General features: G+C 40.2%; 1 protein-coding gene across 3 annotated transcripts in view; it reads left to right on the plus strand.

Moving 5' to 3' along the window:
• Positions 1-19,414, plus strand: part of dgkh (diacylglycerol kinase, eta) — a 482,906-nt gene that overhangs the window by 264,933 nt on the left and 198,559 nt on the right. The gene's annotated exons all lie outside the window — the stretch shown is intronic.

Below are 19,414 nucleotides of genomic sequence, written 5' to 3' on the forward strand. Positions count from 1 at the left end.
GTTGAGGAGGTGATGGGTAAGTATGGTGTCAAGGAGAGGAATGAAGACGGTCAGAGGATCGTGGATTTTGCCAAAAGGATGGACTTGGCTGTGGTGAATACGTATTTTAAGAAGAGGGAGGAACATAGGGGTTACGTACAAGAGTGGAGGAAGATGCACACAGGTAGATTACATCCTATGCAGAAGAGTCGATCTGAAGGAGATTGAAGACTCCAAAGTGGTGGCAGGGGAAAGTGTAGTTAAGCAGCACAGAATGGTGGTCTGTAGGATGACATTGGAGATCAAGAAGAGGAAGAGAGTGAGGGCAGAGCCAAGGACCAAATGGTTGAAAAAGTTGAAAAAGGAAGACTACAAGGTTGAATTTAGGGAGGAGGTGAGACAGACACTGGGTGGCAGTGAACAGTTACCAGACAGCTGGGAAAGTACAGCAGATGTAGTAAGGGTGACTGCAAGATGGGTGCTTGGCGTGACATCTGAAAAGAGGAAGGAGGAAAAGGAAACCTGGTGGTGGAATGAGGAAATACAGGAGAGTATACAGAGGAAGAGGATGGCAAAGAAGAAGTGGGATAGTCAGAGAGATGCAGAAAGTAGACAAGAGTACAAGGAGATAAGGCGCAAGGTGAAGAGAGTGGTGGCGATGGCTAAAGAAAAGGCGTATGATGAGTTGTTTGAGAGGTTGGACTCAAAGGAGGGAGAAAAGGACCTGTACCGATTGGCCAGACACAGGGAGCGAGCTGGGAAAGATGTGCAGCAGGTTAGGGTGATAAAGGATAAAGATGGAAACGTACTCACAAGCGAGGTGAGTGTGTTGAGCAGATGGAAAGAGTACTTTGAGAGGCTGATGAATGAAGAGAACGAGAGAGAAAAGAGGTTGGATGATGTGAAGATAGTGAATCAGGAAGTGCAACGGATTAGCAAGGAGGAAGTAAGGACAGCTATGAAGAGGATGAAAAATAGAAAGGCCGTTGGTCCAGATGAAGCATGGAGGTGTTTAGGAGAGATGGCAGTGGAGTTTTTAACCAGATTGTTTAATGGAATCTTGGAGAGGATGCCTGAGGAGTGGAGAAGAAGTGTACTGGTACCGATATTTAAGAATAAGGGGGATGTGCAGGACTGCAGTAACTACAGGGGAATAAAATTGATGAGCCACAGCATGAAGTTATGGGAAAGAGTAGTGGAAGCTAGGCTAAGAAGTAAGGTGATGATTAGTGAGCAGCAGTATGGTTTCATGCCAAGAAAGAGCACCACAGATGCAATGTTTGCTCTGAGGATGTTGATGGAGAAGTTTAGAGAAGGCCAGAAGGAGTTGCATTGTGTCTTTGTGGACATGGAGAGAGCATATGACAGGGTGCCTTGAGAGGAGCTGTAGTATTGTATGAGGAAGCCGGGAGTGGCAGAGAAGTACGTAAGATTTGTACATGATATGTACGAGGGAAGTGTGACATTGGTGAGGTCTACAGTAGGAGTGACGGATGCATTCAAGTTGGAGGTGGGATTACTTCAGGGATCGGCTCTGAGCCCTTTCTTATTTGCAATGGTGATGGACAGGTTGACAGACAAGATTAGACAGGAGTCCCCGTGGACTATGATGTTTGCTGATAACATTGTGATCTGTAGCAATAGTAGGGAGCAGGTTGAGGAGACCCTGGAGAGGTGGAGATAGGCTCTATAATTTGTGAATTTCCCCTTGGGATTAATAAAGTATCTATCTATCTATCTATCTATCTATCTATCTATCTATCTATCTATCTATCTATCTATCTATCTATCTATCTATCTATCTATCTATCTATCTATCTATCTATCTATCTATCTATCTATCTATCTATCTATCTAGAGAGGAGAGGAATGAAGGTCAGTAGGAGCAAGATAGAATACATGTGTGTAAATGAGAGGGAGGTCAGTGGAATGGTGAGGATGCAGGGAGTAGAGTTGGCGAAGGTGGATGAGTTTAAATACTTGGAATCAACAGTACAGAGTAATGGGGATTGTGGAAGAGAGGTGAAAAAGAGAGTGCAAGCAGGGTGGAACGGGTAGAGAAGAGTGTCAGGAGTGATTTGTGACAGACGGGTATCAGCAAGAGTGAAAGGGAAGGTCTAGAGGACGGTAGTGAGACCAGCTATGTTACAGTATATGGGTTGGAGACGGTAGCACTGACCAGAAAGCAGGAGACAGAGCTGGAAGTGGCAGAGTTAAAGATGCTAAGATTTTCACTGGGTGTGACGAGGATGAATAGGATTAGAATTGAGTACATTAGAGGGTCAGCTCAAGTTGGCTGGTTGGGAGACAAAGTCAAAGAGGCAAGATTGCGTTGGTTTGGACATGTGCAGAGGAGAGATGCTGAGTATATTGGGAAAAGGATGCTAAGGATAGAGCTGCCATGGGTGTAACAGAACAAGATGCAGAGGACAGAAAGATATGGAAGAAAGTGATCAGCTGTGGCAACCCCTAATGGGAGCAGCCAAAAGAAGAAGAAGATAATGCTTGCTGAACCTGATGTTCATTTGTTTAACAGCTGTTCGTGATGCTTAACTGTCATAGTCCACTAATTTTATGGATGGCTGAAACCTTAATAGAACCGAATCTTGTTGTACATTTGGTTTTTCATACCCATTATTTGTGAATCTATAAATCCTATTCTTTCTTTCTTTTGTGATACATTTCATGGTACTTCTTAATTACAAATATTCACAAGCTTAGGCAAATAAACAATCTAGAAGCTTGTTTTATAATTGTCAGAAACTGGTGAAAACATAATAGCTATGAAATGTAAAGCACGTGTCTAATTATGCATGCACAGGGCACACGCCTCCTCTTATACTGACATGGAAATCAAAGATTGACCTTCACATTTGGTGACAAGCAGAAACAACTCGTTATTTTATACTGTATATGTTTCATAAAAATAAAATTTTGAGAACCTGCATTATTTACTTATCTGTTCTACCACTAACTAAGTCCCACAGAGTCTGTAATACAAATGATCAGCAGCATATACTCGAGGGCGGTCCCATCCAGTGTTGGCTGTTACAGCTCAAGGGGATGTTGCGTTGGCCTTGGAAAGCATTATGGGGCAATGAGGAAAAAGGTTCTTGTAAACCTGCTGAATTATCAATAAAAAATTCGACAAACAAGGGCAAACACAAACGCAGCAAATTTGGTGCAAATAATGCTTTGGCAAAGTTCGCTGATCAACACTACTAACTGCAGTGCTTCCAGGATTGTTTGTTTCATGGAAAATTCTATCATAAGGCATTTATAATCTATCAGAGAGCATGTTCAGATTATACATATGATAATGTTTTTATGAGTCTGAAAATCAATTTAGGTTTTTTTTTTATTCTGTTGATTTTATTGTCATTTTGCGACTTGTACTGTAATGATAATTAATGATTTCTGTTTTGTCAAGTGAATAATGTTTTGGTAAAATAAAGAGAGTGAATTTATGACATTCTCTACAATTTAATTTTGAACACAATAGTTATTTTTAAAAGGGAAAACTACTGGTAAAAAGAACTGAAACTAGCAGAAACAGTCTTGATTGACTGTCTTGGCATTAGGTAGAATCAATATTCAATGAAAAAGCACAAAAAGAATTGATTATTCAGTTACTATCTAAAACGAAATGTAGCCTTGTCAGCTGTAATTATCTCAGTGTTCTTCATGCAAAAAAACATTGTCAAATCATCTAGGGAGAGGCAAAGTTTGTTTATAGTTAACATTTTCTTTTGAGGTTTGCAGAAGTCAAAAGGCATCTTAAGCCTGAATGATAATTAAGGCAGACTTGCATTAGCTCTAGGGGTTTTCAAGCTATGTGCATTCACCATCCTGATGCTAACAGACAGCTAATTGGGTGAACTGACACAATTTCTTTCTTTTTTTTTTTTTTTTTTTTGCAAATGTCATTAAAATGTGTGTTTTAATTCAAACTAGCAAGCCCGCGATTCTCGAAAGAATCACAAATCCAAGAATGGCAATCACTTTCTGTTAGGAGGAATGAAATATCATGGAGGGTGGGTGCGTCCTGGGAAAGTTCATTTAATTAAATAAACATATTTGTACTAAAGCAGTTTCTTTTTGGAGCTGTGACTCACCTGGTTCTGGTGGCGCCTTCATTTATTGTTTTTATTCATGCAGTCTGTTTTTTGTTTTTCTATGGCTGTGTCGTCAGCGAGAAGTCGTTTGCTGATGGCGGCAGATTCGCGTGCTGAAGTGACCATGGCGGCGGATCCGGGCATGGAGGGCCACATTACTAAACGAACGTGGTATATGCGGTGGTGTGGGCGGTCGCGTTCAGGCGGCTGTACAACCTGGCGTGTACACTTTACCCCAGGTTTAGTTCACAGGTCGTAGCCATGGTAAAGTTTTCATTTAATTAAATAAACCTATTTGTACTAAAGCGGTTTCTTTGTGTGGGCACCTTCGTTCATTGTTTTTATCCATACGGGCTCGTTTACAGGTCGTAGCCATACGGGCTCGTGTTTGTATTACTAATCGTTGAGCTCCTTCCATTTGGAGCCGTGCCTCCTTTGCCTCTGCTGTGTCAGAGCTTGTTCATTGTGTTTATCCATACGGGCTCGTTTTGTATTTCCGTTAGTTGAGCTCTTTCATTGTGGAGCCGTAAAGTCTTTGCTTCTGGTGTGTCTGAAGTGCGTTGTAGGAGCCTCCGTTTATTGTTTTTATCCATGCGGTCTCGTCTTTGTTGTCTGGAGCCATGACTTCTTTGCGTGTGGTGTTTTTGAAGCGCGTTGTAGGAGCCTCCGTTTATTGTTTTTATCTATGCGGTCTCGTCTTTGTTGTTCATGCCACACAGACTGCTGGCACAGTGGATTAGAGCAAGTTTAGTTTACAGGTTGTGTTGTTTGGGCGCCACCTACTGACTCTGGGAAGCCACTGCATTTGACTGCTCTTTCATTGTGGAGCCGTGACGTCTTTGCTTCTGGTGTGTCTGAAGCGTGTTGTAGGAGCCTCCGTGTATTGTTTTTATCCATGCGGTCTCGTCTTTGTTGTCTGGAGCCGTGACTTCTTTGTGTGTGGTGTTTTTGAAGCGTGTTGTAGGAGCCTCCATTTATTGTTTTTATCTATGCGGTCTCGTCTTTGTTGTTCATGCCACACAGACTGCTGGCACAGTGGATTAGAGCAAGTTTAGCTTACAGGTTGTGTTGTTTGGGCACCACCTACTGACTTTGGGAAGCCATTGCGTTTGACTCTGGGGCGCCGTGGCGCAGTGCGCATGCGATTCGGTGCGTCCGCCGTGCATAAATTAAACTGTCGTTGTGTGTTTTAGTTCAAATAATATTTCTGAAATGATTTAAAATGCAAGAGGCTTTGATATTTTGCTTTTTTTGTGAATGCAGTTAACATTTTTTGGTTCTTTGTCAGTGGAGAAATACCTAAGCTAGGATTTTGATGTTGTCTTCACTATGATTTAATATGCTAAAACTGTATGATGATGTCCTGATCTGCTGCCACTTAAAATGAGGATGGCACCCACCAAGGATATTTTTGTGACCTTTGAATTGACCAAGACATTTTTGGGCAGTTGCAGCTAGAGGTTCCTTTTTGGGAATGTGTTCTTCTCTCTTCTTCTGTTTTAGTGGTGGTACAGTAAGCTTTGCAGCTTGATATAGGTTGAATTGTCTTTTGGCATCTCTTAGTAAGTTCTGTGCCAAGGGCTTCAGTGTATCCTTATTTAAAGTAGATCTAGAGTGTTTCCTTCAACTTCTTTTCTAGCTGCTGTGTTTTTTTTCTGGACTCAACTCCACTAAGTGGTGGGGATTTTCTTGTGACACTAATGTTGGTCATTTTGGTACTGTAGCATACCCAGAAAGAATGCAAATGTAATGTTCCTTTGTATCTGCATCTAAACTGCAGTACATTCAACGCAATTTGGGTTTGGGTCTAGCTCCAGGTCAAACACTGAGTGAAAAAGGGTGTTTTGGACTTGGTGCTTGAACTAAACTGTGAACTTGAGCTTCATGAAATTAATATGATAGAAGTAAGGTTTCTACACAATGCACATGATTAAATAGTGAAACATTTATGATTATCAATATAAACCATCTTTGTTATAGCTCTGTTTGTCACCATATGGCTTGTTATCAGTTAATCACTGCTTTATAAAGTAAGTAAATACATTAATAATAAATTAAACTTTTGCCTTGATCCATTTACCATATCTTTGTTCTTTTATACTAAAAAGAATAATGGACAAACACAGACAGAAATTTAAGATTTGTATGAAGTAAATGATTGTAGGTATTTTATTGAAAGTACTTATTTTGCGTGTTTAGTTTTCTTCTATGTTATTCAGGGGTGCACATAACTTTTTTGGTCAGGTTTTCAGTGAAGCACTAGAAGATGTTGTTTGGTACTCACCCTTCAGGCATCATTATCTTACTGTGGTTCATCTGGGATGAGAGGTGAATATGTGACAGATGGCATCTGTACTTATTTTTATTATACTGTGTAACCAAGGCGCTATATAGGCGCCTGACCTGACACAGAGGCACATATGAAACAACAAAAGACTTTATTTTTTCTTCACCCATGGGCACATGTCTTCCTCGTGACCCACAGGCAATACACAGTCCCAAAACACAACAAGAACCACAACACAACTTTTTCTCCTTTACCACTCCTCAAGCTTAGTCCTCCTCCTCTCGACTCTGGCTCTCGAGTGTTGGTGGCTGACCCCTTTTATAGCCCACCCGGAAGTGTTCCGGGTGTTTGACCACCTGGTCCCAATTGCACTTCCGGTTGGGGCTGAAGACTCGTCCAGCCCGGCTGTTGAATCCAGACAGGCCCCCCTAGCGGCCACCCTGGGTCCCAACCAGGCTGTGGAGGTTGGGGAATCACTGCCGGCTAGTTAGGCTGCCACCAAGCGTCCTGGGGGAGGTATTGAGCTGCCCATGGTTGCTCCCCTGGAACATAAGCAGCAGGGGCGACCCGGCCGCTCATCACAACTGAGATTTGAAAATCCCCTCTCACAACATGCACTACTCAAAGGCAGTGTCAGAAATAATTTAAGTACACTGCAGATGTTAGAATAACAATCTGGGTTGATTGTCTTCACTATGATGACCAAGTTATATGCAGAGGAGGCTACCAAATGCTTTTGTGCTTATTTTAAGCACATCCATTCTCTTGTAGTGATTTCAGCCTCAGCATTGGTGTCATTGGTGTACTTGCCCTCACCATCAAGCAAAAGTGTGAACTGTCCAATGGCTACCATCAGTTTATCTTTACATTGACCAGCCTTTCCTGCTGAGATCTGAGAGATCCTAGCTGCAGAATGCCACCAATGTCCAAAATGTTGGCCAGAAAACAGTAAAAATTTGCTGTGCACACTTCCTGTAGGTCAGTGTTATCAGTTGTAGCTAGCTGCATTTGAATATCCGCTAATAGCTCATGCCTCCAAGCAAACCATCAAATGTTGTGAAATGTTCCCAATTTCACAAAGGCAATGCCGTTCTCATCACATAATTTGTTTAGTGCTTCCATTTTTTGCACCACCTTTATATAAATAATATGTCAGCAATATGACAACAGAATGATTAAATGTCTCATAATATGGAACCATGCGATCAACTGACTTTGCACAGTTTTCGAGGGTGTGTGCAGTGCACACAATATGAACAAGGGAATCCCTAATCACAGCCATCTGACGTAGTTTTGGCACAATTCCATTGTGCAAACTGACATTGACAGCAGCCCCCGTCTGTGCAAATCAAGACCAACTTTGACTTCCATTCATCCAATCCTGTGTCAGGGAAAAAATTCAAAAGCCCATCAAATATGTCCTGTGCCGTTCAATTCACACCCAATTCAATCAATCCGAGGATATCAGAGTTAAACACTCCCTTGATAAACACAGACACATTGTAAACAATCTTGTGCTCAGTTTTGGTAATATCTTCCATCAAAAAGCACGCCCCAAAATTCAGCTGACTTTAACTTTTCCCTCAGTTCCAAAACTGATTGTCTGGGAGATGCTTTGAATTTGTGTCCTACCTACTCGATAATGATATACACCTCTGACATTCACTCTAAGCCTCTTAAGAACAGCAGTATCCTCCGCGATGGGACACATGGGGTTTGTGTGTTTCACTTTATAAAAAACCTAAAATGAAGATATTACAGAGCGCTTGCCATTGTTCTTCATTTATTTTGCTTTGCCTCTTTGAAAGTGGACAAATCGATTTTTCATCTTGGCTACCATGTTTGTTAGCTTGTATTATAGACAATGTTTATATGCTCTTTAATCTTTGCGTGCTTGTCAAACACAGGCTGACTGGAATTATTTGTCCCCGTATTAAATAAACTGGTTTTATCTGCTAGATGCGAGTGTTCATCTTGTGCATTTCCTATTTTTCTTCACGCATTTGCACTGGCGCACCAGTTACAGTGGGTACGGAAAGTATTCAGACCCCCTTCAATTTTTCACTCTTTGTCATATTGCAGCCATTTGCTAAAATCATTTAAATTAATTTTTTTCCTCATTAATGTACACACAGCACCCCATATTGACAGACAAAAAAAAGAATTTTTGAACTTTTTGCAGATTTATTAAAAAAGAAAAACTGAAATATCACATGGTCCTAAGTATTCAGACCCTTTGCTGTGACACTCATATATTTAACTCAGGTGCTTTCCATTTCTTCTGATCATCCTTGAGATCACCTTCATTTGAGTCCAGCTGTGTTTGATTATACTGATTGGACTTGATTAGGAAAGCCACACACCTGTCTATATAAGACCTTACAGCTCACAATGTATGTCAGAGCAAATGAGAATCATGAGGTCAAAGTAACTGCCTGAAGAGCTCAGAGACAGAATTGTGGCAAGGCACAGATCTGGCCACGGTTACAAAAAAATTTCTGCTGCACTTAAGGTTCCCAAGAGCACAGTGGCCTCCATAATCCTTAAATGGAAGACGTTTGGGACGACCAGATTCCTTCCTAGAGCTGGCCGTCCGGCCAAGCTGAGCTACCGGGGGAGAAGAGCCTTGGTGAGAGGTAAAGAAGAACCCAAAGATCACTTTGGCTGAGCTCCAGAGATGTAGTCAGGAGATGGGAGAAAGTTGTAGAAAGTCAACCATCACTGCAGCCCTCCACCAGTCAGGGCTTTATGGCTTTATTTGAGTGGCCTGTCGGAAGCCTCTCCTCAGTGCAAGACACATGACAGCCCGCATGGAGTTTGCTGAAAGACACCTGAAGGACTCTGAGATGGTGAGAAATAAGATTCTCTGGTCTGATGAGACCAAGATAGAACTTTTTGGCCTTAATTCTGAGCGGTATGTGTGGAGACAACCAGGCACTGCTCATCACTTGTCCAATACAGTCCCCACAGTGAAGCATGGCGGTGGCAGCATCATGCTGTGGGGGTGTTTTTCAGCTGCAGGGACAGGATGACTGGTTGCAATCGAGGGAAAGATGAGTGCGGCCAAGTACAGGGATATCCTGGACAAAAACCTTCTCCAGAGTGCTAAGGACCTCAGACTGGGCCGAAGGTTTACCTTCCAACAAGACAATGACCCTAAGCATACAGCTAAAATAACGAAGGAGTGGCTTCACAACAACTCTGTGACTGTTCTTGAATGGCCCAGCCAGAGCCCTGACTTAAACCCAATTGAGCATCTCTGGAGAGACCTAAAAATGGCTGTCCACCAACGTTTACCATCTAACCTGACGGAACTGGAGAGGATCTGCAAGGAGGAATGGCAGAGGATCCCCAAATCCAGGTGTGAAAAACTTGTTGCATCTTTCCCAAGAAGACTCATGGCTGTATTAGCTCAAAAGGGTGCTTCTACTAAATACTGAGCAAAGGGTCTGAATACTTAGGACCATGTGATATTTCAGTTTTACTTTTTTAATAAATCTGCAACAATTTCAAAAATTCTTTTTTTTTGTCTGTCAATATGGGGTGCTGTGTGTACATTAATGAGGAAAAAAATTAATTTAAATGATTTTAGCAAATGGCTGCAATATGACAAAGAGTGAAAAATTGAAGGGGATCTGAATACTGTCTGTACCCACTGTATATTTTTGTAAGTTTTTAAGCACAAATATAGTTAATTATACCATAGAATGCGCAGCATAATAGTAAACTAAATGTAAAAACATTGAATAACACTGAGAAAACCTTGAACAACAGAGAAAACTAACACTGCAATAGTTTGCGCTATAACAAAAAAAATGAACATTTGAAAAAATACGTAATTTAATAAACCACCAAGAAAAGTAACATTTCAAAACTGCACACTACGAACTGATCGCTGTAAACAGAAGTGAAAACAAAATCAAGCCCATTGCATTCTTTAACTGCCTTCCTACCTTATGAGTCCAGCCCTCTCTCTCTCTCGCGCTGCCTGTGTGTGTGTGTCTCTCTCTCTCGCGCTGCCTGTGTGTGTGCGAGCGTCTGTCTCTCTCTGGCGCTGCCTGTGTGTGTGCGTGGCTCTCTCTCTCTTACTGCCTGTGTGTGTGCCTCTGTCTCTCTCTCGCGCTGCCTGTGTGTGTGCGCGGCTCTCTCTCTGGTGCTGCCTGTGTGTATGTGCAGCTCTCTCTCTCTCTCACTGCCTGTATGTTTGCCTCTGTCTCTCTCTCGTGCTGCCTGTGTGTGTGTGTGCGGCTCACTCTCTCTCTCACTGCCTGTGTGTGTGCCTCTGTCTCTCTCTCGCGCTGCCTGTGTGTGTGCGCAGCTCTCTCTCTGGCACTGCCTGTGTGTGTGCGCGGCTCTCTCTCTCACTGCCTATGTGTGTGCCTCTGTCTCTCTCTCGCGCTGCCTGTGTGTGTGCGCGGCTCTCTGTCTCGCGCTGCCTGTGTGTGTGCGCGGCTCTCTTCTGGCGCTGCCTGTGTGTGTGCGTCTGTCTCTCTCTCTCGCGCTGCCTGTGTGTGTGTGCGTCTCTCTCTCTCGCGCTGCCTCTGTGTGTGTGTGTGTCGCACAGGAAATGCACAGGGAGAGACTGAACCTTGCAAGAGCAACTAACAGAGACCCGCCCACCAACTGTAAGACCATGGGATACCCCTCGCAAACTGTTCTACACGCCGCATACAGCGATTCACATCCGCGATAAACATACTTCTTCAGAGGTGTATGTGGAGTGTAGCAGAGACGAATGCGAATGACGCTCTGCTCTGTGAGTTGCTGCGTCCGAGTTGGAGGGCGTGGCTGTGCGAGTTGTCGTTGTATCCAATGGTCTTAGAGTTGGTGGCCGTGGCTGTCTTGCGTGCTTTCCATGGGTGTCTACTTGTCGGCAGCTTAGTGAATTATATATATATAGATGTTACACTCCAAATTTGTATGGATCTGTGTGTCATTTAATGCCATGTGTGTGGTTTTTATTGAGTCTTCTTGTTTATTTCCGGCAAGTAATATAGCAATAGATCAATATATTGTTGAAATACCTTATCTTTACATTACTTTCAAAAAGCCTTATCATCTTACAGGTAGTTTAAGTTATAGGCTGATTTTAAGCTTAGCAGCTTATCTGCCCATCAGAGGGAAAAGAACTCCTTCCCAGCAATCAGATCTGTTCCTGTGTATCTTAAAAATACTTAACAGGCATACTGAGTGCATGCTTCATGGCACGATTGGCCCAAAGGAGCACAATGATTTCAGTCAAGAAGATATTGGCTACACAGGATACAATTTATCATACATCACATAAATAAATAGCTGTGACTATAGAAAGGTCAGTTAAATTTCTAAGATCATGGAGAACATCCATAAACTTATGATATGATATGGCAGTTAAAAAGGACATCATAAACTGAATCGGAGAGCAAAGAACATATACCCTGGGTTGCACAGTGCAAGCAGAAAATGCTTATATAAGCTGAGATTTTTATTTTATTAAAAAAATTGTGTGTTTATTATTTTCCAAAGTAAAGTAAATAATCAAAAAATTAAAAAGACTTTCATTGATGGTTTAATTGTTTTGGTGTACAAAGGGCACATCCACAGACTTGTTTGGGAAGGAGCAGGAGACAAGCTAAATTTAAGGAAAAACACCAAAGAAAGTTGATTTTACAGGTAGATGTTCATTTACTGGGAGTAGAAATAATTGTCTATCACACCTGAAACAAGAGATAAAGGCCAATCACATTAATACTAATTTGGTCTAATTTCTCCTAAGTACTCTCTCCTAATCAGTGGATTAATGTTACTTGCATTAGAGGAAGACAAAGAAAAGAAAGGCCACTCCAGAAGTAGTTTGATTAAGAGAGAATGTGTGCCTTTATGTTTTTCAAACAATCTTTGATGTAGATTGCATTTGAGAGGGGAAAAAAGAGAAACATAAATTGTCTAAGAATTCCAGGTTTATCAAATAATTACGAATGAGAGATACAGAAATGCTAAAAAGTAATTAGTATATAAATAATGCTTTAAAGAATAGTGCCTTTAAGTAATACGTGGGGCTCAAGTGGTCATCTTTATGTGAAGCATTCTCATTTGGTTAATGGTTCAGAGATGACAATAGACTATTTTTCAATACATTAACCAGACATAAACCATAAATCTAAGCTAACTTGTTTTTTTTACCTTTAAAGAGGACATAAACCATCAGTTATTTCTTATTTTTAATTCTTCTCTAAAAAACTACACAAAGAAACAATGTTTTTCTGAACTGGCTTTTAGATGTTTTTCGTAGGTTTCTAGTAGTGTAAATTGGTAAATCTTTATTTTACAAGTTTCTGATTGCCACCATTCTCGACCCTTCCTGGTGCACCACAAACACAAGTTGAAGCTACTATGGAATTAAGCATGTGCAGCTGTGTGTTAAATAGGACTAGCCTCTGCTCTTATGAGTTATCTTAAAAGAAACTCATAAAAGCTAAAGATTTGTGCAAAACTGACATTTCAATACTTTCACCTTGACAACCAGAAATGCATATACCAGTAAATTTTCTAGCTTCTAGTGTCACAGTCAAAAGTACAAGAAATTATATTTGAAGGATAAGTTTGTTAGTTTTCAGGTCGAAGGTTGTTTTTTCACAATAAATGTATACATTAATTTACCACATGAAATTATGTTTAAAATGAATCATTTTTTATAAATTAAAAAATCAGCCTGCTCTTGCATTTTACAATGTAGTTGATGGGTGTTGGACTCAAAAGCATTAAAACTTACTGAATACCTCCATTTTTCATGCCACAAGTGTTGAGATTACACACATTTTGCAAAAAAAACGTCCCTATGTAATTTTAGGGAAGAAAAAAACAGCAAAAAAAAACAAAATATTGTGCGATTCATCTATTTTAAATAGAGATCAGCTGTGTACTTCACTGTTCATCTTCCTCAATGGTAACATTGTGGTTTCCTCCAGTATATAATTTTCACCTTGAAAAGTCTTGTTATTAACATATTCGATGTTGGTACCCAGATGTGAAATGCTCTTTGTGCTATGCAGACAACTAGATAATTAAGCACTGAAATAAATCACATTTGAGATCACTCACAGTTTTTCACTATGTGGAAACATATCATTATTTTGCGAAGATATTCTGTACTGCGACCCAGTATCATCATGCACGCTTGTGCCTCATTGATGTAGCCAGAGAAAGTTTGAGCATGCATTAGATCAGTGACAAGACCTGAACAGACATTATAGACATACAGTAAATTTAGTTTTAATCACGTTGCTGAAGAAAGCAGAACTAGACCCAGACTGAGCTAGTATAGAAGGAGCATGGAGCTCATGCTGAAGGAATAGACATTTTGCCATTGGCTTCTTGGATGCTTTTGGTTTGTAAAAGGTCCACAAGTTTGTATATCAGAGTTAGACCAAACATGTGCACCTCTTACAAACCAAAAGTGTAGTTGTGGTTTTTATGGCTGTCCTTTTCTAGAAAGTCCTTTTGTTTCCCTGTTGATCAACTGCAAAATGCTATTGTCACAAATGCTGATTTTATTTCCCTTGGTTTGTTGTTTAAATAGCTTATAAATTATATTCTTAAGCTTTCTGAGTTATGGTCATTCTCCTAGCAGAACAAGGCAGTGAACAATACAAGATCGGGTATCATAATATCTAAAATATTCTTTGCAAGCGTGTCATTCAATTTTTTTAATACTGTATTTATGAGATGAACGGATACAGAAGCTGCATACCAAACAGTGTCTTGTTTGTTAATAAATCTCATCTGTTAGCTTCAAAGGATTTTTACTGTTTTCTTAGGTGAAGGTTTGATGTTAGAGTTTAAAGATTTCAGCTCAGGTCTTAAGCTGAAGTGAAAGTTTCATGTGCCATGCCAGAGAAAGTGGTGACATGGATCAGCTAGTAATTCGAACATTTAAACCCACTCCCGTTTTATCATAATACATGCAGTATTGTAAGTATTCAAATGGTTTGCTAATTTAAAATGACCTGTTTGTAAATATAAAATCCAAAAAATAATTACACAGTGATATGTTGAAAAGAATGAATGGAACTTTGATTTTTAATAGAATAAACACTGATTTAGGAATGTATATGATACCAATAGCAGAAAATTAGTTTTTTACACTAACATAAATTAAAGACAATATGAGCAACAGGACAATCTGAATCCTGCCTAATATCCCAGAGTTATTAGAGTCATTGTTCATCTCTGTTAGGTGTTCAGCATGGACACCTCTGATTTAAGTTTGATACTCTTGCTTATGTTTCACAGTGACCATCCACTGTCTACTCCTCTGGATTAGTCTATTCCTGGTCTATACAGTAATCCCTCGCTATATCGCACTTCGACATTCGCGGCTTCACTCTATCGCGGATTTTATATGTAAGCATATCTATAATAATAAAAGGCAAAGCCCTCACTGACTGATTCACTCACTCACTGACTGACTGACTCACTCATCACTAATTGTCCAACTTCCCGTGTAGGTGGAAGGCTGAAATTTGGCAGGCTCATTCCTTACAGCTTACTTACAAAAGTTAGGCAGGTTTCATTTCGAAATTATACGCGTAATGGTCATAACTGGAATCTCTTTTTTGTCCATATACTGTAATGGAAGGCAGCAAGATGGCCGTAGGAGACGGAGTTGCGTGTCGCGTCATCACGCCTCCCACGTAATCACGTGAACTGACTGTGAACTCAGTACGTAGAAAAGGTGGAGGAGCCCCAAAGAGCGCTGAAGAAAACATTCATTACATAATTGACAAGGCAGCGAAACAATAAGAAGCGAGTGAGTGACGCATACAAGCATCTTCATAAGACACGAGGTATAAAAAAAGCACGGTGTAAACCGTAAGTCTAAATTAACTTTATAGAAACGCTCCCGCTGCCGTTTGCAATACCATATTCGCGAGATACAAGTTTAATGAGAAGACACGAGGTATAAAAAAGCACGGTGTTAACCGTAACCTTAAATTAACTTTATAGAAACGCTCCCGCTGCCGTTTGCAATGCCATATTCGCGAGATACAAGTTTAATGAGAGGACACGAGGTATAAACGAGAGTTTGCATCACTTTGTAACAGAGTTAAAATTGCTGTAGAGAGAAACTTTTAACCGCCGGGTCTTATCTAACATTAAATAAACCCGTGGACATCGCAACATCACACAAGAGAGCGGCTCACGTGAAGTGACTGAACGCAGCAGGAGTGATCACTTCCATGAATCAAACCTGTTCAAAAAACACATTACACAATTGATAAGGTAGGAAAAGAATATGAAACAAAGCACGGTATAAACCGTAACTTTAAATTAAGTTTATAGAAACGCTGCCGTTTGCAATACCATATTCGCCCCTGTGAAGCGCGGTGATTTTGCTATATATATTAAACTATTTCAACCATTGTATGATCTGCTTCTCGCAACTGAAAGAGGGCACCGTGGCAGAAGTTAGCCGACTTGCTCACCAATCACAAGCGTTACCTGGTAGGTAACCACCCATACAATCAGATTGTGAATCAGATTACGAATGCCTGCAATGTAATTACCCCGATCTACATGCTGTCAAATGAACCACACGCCGTGGCACAATGTTAGGGGCTTCACCTCTACGTCCGAGGATCGATTCCCGTAAGGGAGTGCAGTGAGTGTGTACGCCTGATGAGCCCACAATTACAGCGAAACACGTGTCGCATACTATGCATCTTCAAAGCACGGTGTAAATAGTAAGTTTAAATTGAGTTTATAGAAACGCTCCCGCTGCCGTTTGCAATACCATATTAGATGACTTTGTAACAGAGTTAAAATTGCTGGAGCGATAAATTTTTAACTGCCGGGTCATGTCGCGTGTTCTTGGGTAGGTACACCAAAAAATGTATACATTTATGCATGTAATGGGCAAACAAAAAATGTACTATACCCGAAAGCACTACAGTAGTACTCAATGTATCTTTACTTCTTAAATGTTAATGTTTTACTGTTTAATAATTTATACGCTTCTTATATGTTGTTCAGATTCTTTTATCAAAATACCAGTAACAGCGCACTGCACGATAACGTGGAGTGAATACACTTGACATGACCATTCATAGTATTTATCGTCTTTCTCTGCTTAATGAGCAGCTCTTCACCCTAGCGTTCCGCTGCTTCTCTTCTTTCGTCGGCATCTTTTCCCGTTAAAACTGATTTCTTTTAAAACTTAGTATGTTTTCTTTAATTTTTCAGTTAAGCTGGCACTTAAGTCTTCAATCTGCCTCAAGAATGATTAGCGAAGGTGGTAGACAATGAAAACGTCAGCCGTACGCATCCGCCACGCACGCACTGGTGCGCGCAGCTGTGAGTTGATTCTACAATAAAATAAAATAAAGATAAAAAGAGTAATAACTTGCAGCACCGCTATTCAATTACACTTGCCTAACGCCTGTCCTAAGGGGAAATACTGTGGGATCTGGGCATCCGTCAAAGCAGCAATCACAAGCCCGATTAGAAAGCGAGAAGCTGTGATTTGTCGTCTCCCTCCCATGTAACAATCACAGCCCGTGTTGCAACGCACTATGTATGTATATGTATATATGTGTATGTGTGTGTATATGTATGTGTATATATATATATATGTTCATATGTGTGGGAAAGCGAATAGTAGACGTGACGTAGTATATATGTACCAAATTTCAAGTCAATAGGTGAAACGGTTTGCAAGCTACAGCTGATTTAAAATCCTGGACAGACAAACGAATGGCCACGGTAGCGTATTATAGAAGAACATTTTACTGTTTAATAATTTATATTTATATGCAATGTGCTTCTTATATATTACTTCATATTCTCATATGATAATGATGTTAATGTTGTTTATATTGATTCCTATGTTATTGTAAGTGCTCTTTATTTGTGGAAAAATAAATTTGGCAATAAAACTTATTTTATACATACTACATTTTATTTTTTTCTCTTGCACTCAGTGAGCGAATCCACTGGGTAATCAGCTATATATACATACATATATATATATATATATATATATATATATATATATATATATGTATATATATGTGTATATATGTATATATATGTGTATATATATGTGTGTAGATATGTATATATATGTGTAGATATGTATATATATATAGATATGTATATATATATGTGTATATATATGTAGATATGTATATATATATATATATGTGTGTATATATATATATATGTGTATATATTTGTAGATATGTATCTATATATATGTGTATATATATGTAGATATGTGTATATATATGTAGATATGTATATAGATATGTAGATATATATGTTTATATATGTGTCTATGTATGTGTATGTGTGTATGTATGTATGTATGTGTATATATGTATGTGTATATATATGTTGATATGTGTATATATATATATATATATATATATATATATATATATATATATATATATATATATATATATATATATGTGGATGTGTATATGTATATATATATTGTGGTGCCCGGCGGGCATCCATGCCCGGCCGGGGACGCCCAGGAGGAGTGGAGGAGGGCCTGTGCCTCCTCCAGGACGTGAGGGGGCGTCCTCCTTGGTGGTTTTGGGGACCACGGGTACAGAGCTTGGAAGCTCAACCCTGTAGGGGCCCGTGGTCACCGTCAGGGGGCGACCCAATGCCTTGGGAGTGTTGGCCCTCAGTACTTCCGCCACACCGGGAAGTACTGGGGGGAAGAGACTTGAGTGCACCCGGTGGACTTCCGGCTTCACCTTGGGAGCTTCCGCCACACAGGGGTGTGGCTACGGAGGCCCTGATGATGCACCTGGAGCCCATCCGGGGCACATAAAAGGGGCCGCCTCCCTCCAGTCAAGGCAAGGGTCAGGAGGAAGAAGACGAAGCGGGTTGGAGAGGAGTGGAGGCGGACCAAAAGACTGTGAAAGGCATTGTGTTGTGGCCAAGGACTTGAAAGGGTGATTGGTGCTTTGTGCATTGGGTTTGTGCACTTTACTGTAAATATATAATGTATAATAAACGTGTGGTGGACTTTAATACGGTGTCCGTCTGTCTATGTCCGGGCAGCTTATCACAATATATATATATGTATATATGTGTATATGTAGATATGTATATATATGTGTATATGTATATATATATATTTGTGTGTGTGTGTGTGTATGTAGGTATATATATATATATATATATATATATATATATATATGACAGCAACACTCATAACAATAACAACACAATTATATTGACAATCATGTTACGTTATTTTTAAAGTGTTTCCTTTTCTTTTTCATAACCTCTTTAACACACTACTTCTCCGCTGCGAAGCGCGGGTATTTTGCTAGTATGTATATATAAGTATATATGTTTATGTATATATATGTTTACATAACCTCTTTAACACACTACTTCTCCGCTGCGAAGCGCGGGTATTTTGCTAGTCTATACTAATAAAAGGCAAAGCCCTCACTCACTCACTCATCACTAATTCTCCAACTTCCCGTGTAGGTGGAAGGCTGAAATTTGGCAGGCTCATTCCTTACAGCTTACTTACAAAAGTTAGGCAGGTTTCATTTCGAACTTCTACGCGTAATGGTCATAACTGGAACCTCTTTTTTGTCCATATACTGTAATGGAGGAGGCGGAGTCACGTATCGCGTCATCACGCTTCCTACGTAATCACGTGAACTGAAAACAAGGAAGAGCCCCAAAGAGCGCTGAAGAGAACATTCTCCGTCAACCCCCACACTCCCCCCGCCCTTCCGCACATCACGGCATTTTCGTTAATGAAGTGACGTAATACTCCAGCTCCACCTTCTTCACAAGTTCATTCACCAAATTATTTGTCAATTATATTTCACAGTAAGAATTTACAGCACGACTCAAACGCGGGAATGAAGGTAAATGACGTTAATTGTTGAGTGTCTTTTAATACTGTGTAAGTATACATATTAACACGTGCAATTAAACGTGTGCATTTACGGGGTGATTTCTCAGGCTTAAAAGCTCGCCTTTTATTAAAAAGGTAGATGCAAACTGTTTTCAT

The sequence above is a fragment of the Erpetoichthys calabaricus genome, chromosome 4 (assembly GCF_900747795.2).
Source record: "Erpetoichthys calabaricus chromosome 4, fErpCal1.3, whole genome shotgun sequence".
NCBI classification, from domain to species: domain Eukaryota; kingdom Metazoa; phylum Chordata; class Cladistia; order Polypteriformes; family Polypteridae; genus Erpetoichthys; species Erpetoichthys calabaricus.